At 39.6% G+C, this 6249-nt stretch overlaps 1 pseudogene; it reads right to left on the bottom strand.

Annotated features, from left to right (window-relative positions):
• Positions 1-4055: 4055 nt before the first annotated feature.
• On the bottom strand, positions 4056-5225 carry LOC102874810 (annotated as a pseudogene).
• Between the last annotated feature and the right edge of the window lie 1024 nt (positions 5226-6249).

Genomic DNA, 6249 nt, shown 5'->3' with positions numbered 1-6249 from the left:
TGAAATATTTAGTACTCTTCTCTAACACCACAACTCAAAGGAATTGATTCTTCTTCTGCCATCCTTAAGATTATCATTGTTGTTGTTTTTAGGTGCCGTTGAGTTGAGTCTGATTCATAGTGGCCCTATGAAAAATAAAGGTAAACTCTTCTTATCTAGCACCATCTTCATCATCTCTGATATATTTGAACTTATTGCTGCAATCACCATATCAGTCCATCCAGTTAAGAGTCATCCTTAGTATCCTCCCCCTCCATCCAAAAACATATATCCAAATCTTAATTCCCAGAGTCTATGGTCATTTACATAAGTAAAAAAAGGGCCTTTGAGATAAAGAATTTACTTTAGATTATCCAGGTGAGTTCGAAACAGAATAAGGGTGCTTAGGAAACACAGCGAGGAGAAGCACAGAGAGAAGAGGCACTGTGACCACAGAGATTGAAGTGACTCAACCATTAACTAAGAAGTACATGAAAATCAATAAGAATAATAATTAAATAAAAATGTTTCACTTAGTTACTAATAATATTGTAATTCAATGTAGATAAAGTTACAAAACAATTTTGTTGCTAGTTTTAATATAATCTCAGAAATATTACATGCCATTAAGAAATGTTGTAGTTTACAACTATATTTTTTATATATTTTTCATTATTAAAAGTGATAATATGTATTATTATTAAGAATTCTTTGTGGTTTAGTACAGAAGATTATGGGGGAGTGACATCCTGAGTTATTCCATTGGGTGACCCCAACCCTATTCATGTCCCCTGCATAAATCGGAAGGGCAATAGTTCAAGTAACAAGATAAAGTATGAAAGTGGTGGCATCTGATCTTTAATTTCACAAAGGAAAAGAAATAAAGATCTTCATTGACAACCTAAGGCTAATTCCTATGGAGGTCAGACGTGCCCCAGTTCTCCAGTCTTTATGCCAAGTGACCATCTATTTCTTTGATGGGTTTCATAATCTGTTGCAATCATTACACAGAGACTGTAGACGATGTTGTTGTTATGTGCTGTTAAGTCACCTGCGATTCATAGTGACCTATATGTACAATAGCTCTGAAGCTTGTCCTGTCCCGAACCAGTCTCACTGACTCCGACACACCTCCCTCCATTGCCCTAGTTACTGTACCATCTCATCCTAGGTCTTCCTCTCCTGCACTGTCCCTCCACATTTCTGTGCGTTATATCCTGCTCCAAGGATTGGTCCCTCCTGGCCATATGCCCAAAGTATGTGAGATGGAGCTTCAAAATTCTAGCCTCCAAGGAGAAACTTGATTTTGCCCTCTTCAACACAGACATGTTTGTTCTTTTGGTGGTCCATGGTACGTTCAAGATTCTTCTCCAGCACCACAACTCAAAGGCATTGATTCTTCTTCTATCATCCTTAGTCATTATCCAGCTCTCTGATGCATAGCAAGTAATTGCGAAGACCATGGACTGGATCAGGCATACCTTAGTTGTTATACTGATATCATTGCTTCTCAATACTCTGGAAAGTTCCCTGACAGCAGATTTACCTAATGCAATTTGCCTTTTGATTTTCTGACTGCTGATGCCAAAAGTGTTGATTATGGAGCTGAGCAAGCTGTGACTGTTAACAACCTCAATCTCTTCTCCATCCATCATGGTGCTGCTAATTGGCCCAGTGGTGAGAATCTTTGTCTTCATGATGTTGAGCTTCAATCCATATTGAAGACTATAGTCCTTGACCTTCTGCAGCGAGCGCTTCATGTCCTCCTCAGTTTTGGCAAGCAAGGTTGTGTCGTTTGCATAACATAGGTTGTTGATGATTCTTCCTCCAATCCTGATGCCACCTTCCTCTTCATAAAGCACAGCCTCCCAAATGATCTGTTCTGCATATAGATTGAAAAGGTATGGAGACAGGATGTATCCCTGATGAACTCCTTTGCTGATTTTGAATGATGCAGGGTTACCCTGCTCCATAAGCACACTTAAATGTTCTGGGTTTCCCATTCTCCTCAAGGTTAACCATAGTTTGTTGTGATCCACACAGTCAAATGCCTTAGCATAGTCAGTGAAACACAGATAGATATCCCTCTAGTACTCTCTACTTTCTATCAAGATCCACCTGACATTGGCAATATTGTCTCTAGTGCCACAACCTCTTCTAAACCCAGCTTGTATTTCTGATAGTTCTCTGTCAATGAATTATTCCAGTCGTTTCTGGGTAATCTTCAGAAGGATTTTGCTTGTATGTGATATGAGTGATATTGTTGTTGTTGCTGATTGCCATCAAGTTGAGCACAGCTTATAGCGACTCTATGAACAAAAGACCTGAAGTCTTTCTATAACTAACATTATTTATCAAAGTTCATAGAGTTTACAGAGGTAACTATGGTGTTTAGGAAGTGGATGCCATTCCTGCTTCCAAGATATGATAATTTCCACACTCTGTTGGGTCACCTTTTTTTTGAAAGGCAATAAATGTGGATCTCTTCTATTCAGTTGGCCAGATGGTTGTCTTCCAGATTTTTTGACACAACCTGGTGAGCAGGTCAAGGGCAACATTTATTTGTTGAAATATGTCAATTGATATTCCATCAATTCCTGGGGCTTTCTTCAGAGCAGAAGAGGAGAGACACTATGCCTCAAGTTAACAGTCCTAAAGTAGGAGCTCAGGGTCAATAAACTTTCTTCAGTGCTGCCTGAGACAAAAAGCCCTCCCTGAAACTGATACATGAGAGCTCTGGTGGCCTAGTGACAAGAAGCTGCTCTCCAATCTTGAAGGCATGTAGTTTGAGGCCACCAGCTGCTCCATGAGAGAAGGATAGGCAACCTCCTCCTGTGCAATTAACTGCCTCTGAAAACCCACTGGAGGGTCAGTAATGAGTTGATTCCAACTCAATGGTAAACAACAACAACAAACAACAAACATGAGATAGAAATCAGTGTGAGAGACCAGCAACATTGTGAGGTACAAGATATTACAGAAGTGGCTTGTGGCCTAAGCCATCATATCAAAGAGTTGCTTGTCAGGGATGGGATGCTGGACAGAGTAGGAGGAAATACAAACTATGCTAATATTCAGGAAAGGGATGAGAACAAGATACACATTCACGGGGAGGGCACAGCATTTATGGTTATCTTGGTAAGGGGGATGTTTCTTTCTTTCGCTTCTTTCACTAGCATGTTTGTCTATCATTTATTGTTCCAATGCTAAACATGCAAATTAAGACAGATTAGGAAGAAGGATTGGCCATCCACTTCTGAAATATAACAGGCCTTCGAAAACCTTATGTACAATAGAGCACCTATAGAGTAGAATAACAGATATGGCAACTGAGGCTGAGCCCTCAAACTTGGAAACACAAAGGAGGAACATTTGTAAGCAGAAATTAATGATTGGAACTTGGAATGTGAGAAGCATGAATATAAAAAAGCTATCCATAGTTAAGAAAGAAATGGAATGCATAAATATTGACATATTAGACACTGGCAAAATGAGATAGCTTGATGTGGGACATTTTGAATCAGATGATCATATGATCTACTATGATGGAGATGATAAAGTGAGAAAAAATGGGGTCACTTTCATAGTTAAAAAGGCCATATATGTAGAACCACCTTGAAATACAATGTTGTGAGTGACAGGATAATATCCATACACATACAAGGAAGACCCATTAATACCACTATCATTCAAATTCATGTACCAACAACCACAGCCAAAGAGGAGGGAACAGATGATTTCTACCAACTTTAGCAGTTAGAAATTAATTGAACATGCAATGAAGATGCATTAATAATAATGGGTTACTGGAATGCAAAAGTTGGGAACCAGGAAGAAGGATCAGTAGTCAGAAAAACATAGACTTGGTGACAGAAATGAGGCTGGTGATAGACTGATAGAATTCTGCACAATGAATGATTTATTCACGGCAAATACCTTTTTTTTTTTAAGAAAAATCAATACCTTTCTTTTTCCTCAACATACATTTAGAAAATAGATTGCAGAAAAGGCCTCATGAAGTAAACCAGAGGACTATGTACAGAGTCAAGAGTTCCAAGCTGAGGCCACATGGTAGCCTAGGCCTTTCCCATCAGAGGTGAGGCAAGGTCTTTGGTGACTTTGGCGTTCAACTGAGGAATTGTGCTGATCTTCAGGGAGTCTGCTGCTTGTGTACTTATTCTTGGCGGCAATGAATTTTATTAAGTTTTCATTTACTTTGACCACATTTTTGGCCATGTGCTGCTGACTTACAACAGCTCACTCTCTGTATATCCAGTGTAGTATTCCTGCTTTAAGCTCCATTTTCTTTGATCTAGAATTTTCTAAGAAGGAAGCAGCCGCTGCTACTTGAGAAGGGTGATAATGCATCATGTTGTAGTTAATGAGAGTCAGCTCCATCAAATATTTGGCCCAAGTGTGCTCTTCAACATCAACCTCCCCAGACTTTGATGCTCATCTTAAGAAGTGTAGGGGCAGGGGTCGACCTGACTCAAACTTCAATTCTTTCAAAATTACAGTTTCCATTTCTCGGATTTGGAAACTGGTGTAAGCATTGTCTGTGATATAAACAGTCTTCAATTTTTGGAGAAAACATTTCCTCATATTTGGAAGCCAACAGCAGAGCTGTAATCCCAACCAGCTGAAGCTTCTTATGAGACAGTGGCTGAATCTGTAAAAAGCAGTCCATATGGTGATACACATGCACAATGTCCTATAGAAGCCTAAACTTGGAGTGGACTTGAATCAGCCAGTTCACCAGGATGGCACACATGCATCCATTGATATCACTTCCATCTAAAAAGTGTGGGCTTATGGACTACAGAACCTCATGCTGCCTTAGATACTGATAGATGTCCTTGACATAGTCACTGCAGAGCTGAGGGCTCTCCCTATCTTCATTATCAATATCCTCAATTTTGCAGAGCAAGGTATCAGAGAAAGCTTGGCATAGATTTTCTTCTTTCATAGAGATATCTTCAGGTTGAGGAGATGGACCCTTTGGAGCCAACATTTCCATCTGTACTGGTTTCACAGAAGCAGTAGGTTTTAGCTGTTTCTTGGCATTTGTTGTTTTTATGGCTTGAACAGGTACTATGGCATTTTGAGGTTTCTTAGCTACTTGTGCAGCTCTGGTTGTAACTTTCTAAGACTCCCCACCTAGTCACATGAATTTTTGTTTTAGAATTCATTTCTTTGCTAACATTTTCCAAATTATTGGACACCATTGGCTGTCAGAGCAGCGCCATTAGTGAGCAAGAAGGCAAGAGTGACAGCTTGGCCAGGGAGAGGCCGCAGACTGAAGCGGGTGAGCACAAACTTCTGTGACGCTGTGGGGCCTTGCAAATACCTTTTATAAGAAGCATAAACACAAAGTATACACATGGATTTCACCTGATTGTATGCATGGGAATGAGATTGATTACTTCTGTGGAAGGAATCATTGGAGAAGTTCAATATCAGCAGTGAAAACTAGGCTAGGTGCTGATTGCAGAACAGACTATGAACTACTCAGATACAAATTCAAATTAAAGCTAAAGCAAGTCAGATCAAATAGACAGGAATCAAAATTTGACCTTGAGGCTATCCCACCTGAATTTAAAAACCAACTCTGGAACAGGTTTGAGGCCTTGAACACTAATGAATGGAGACCAGATGAGCTGTGGGAGAATGTCAAGAGTATCATCCATGAAGAATGCAAAAGGTCATTAAAAATACAGAAGAAGAAAATACCAAAATAGATGTCAGAAAAGATTCTGAATATTGTACTAGAGTGCTGAGAAGCCAAAGCAAAGGGAAGAAATCAAGACGTTAAGGAGCTGAATAGAAAACGTCAAAGGGCAGCATGGGAAGACAAAGCAAAGTATTATAAGTTGGAAAATCAAAACAGCCATACTCGCTCAGCATTTCTTAAACTGAAGGAACTAAAAGACAAATTCAAACCTTGAGCTGTAATACTTAAGGATGCTATAGGTAGAATATTGAATGATCCAAGAAGTATTAGGAAAAGATGGAGGGAGTATAGAGAGTCGCTGTTGCAAAAAGAATTGCCTGACGCAGAATAATTTCAAGAAACAACATATGATCAAGAGGCCATGGTGATCATGGAGGAAGGTCAGGCTATAGACAATATCACTATCAGAAGGTTTCTTAGGTCACATTGGTGGTGTAGTCCAGAAGAAATTGTGCTAGTAATCCAAAGTCCTTGGCACTTTGACAGTTTAACTTCACCTGCAACTCTTCTGGAGAGAGATGGGTATTTTCCTACTGAGC

Source organism: Elephantulus edwardii, unplaced genomic scaffold (assembly GCF_000299155.1).
Source record: "Elephantulus edwardii isolate Elephantulus edwardi_28Jun2011 unplaced genomic scaffold, EleEdw1.0 scaffold00273, whole genome shotgun sequence".
Lineage (NCBI taxonomy): Eukaryota > Metazoa > Chordata > Mammalia > Macroscelidea > Macroscelididae > Elephantulus > Elephantulus edwardii.
The sequence above is the reverse complement of the archived record's forward strand: the minus strand, read 5'-3'. Positions and strand labels throughout refer to the sequence as shown.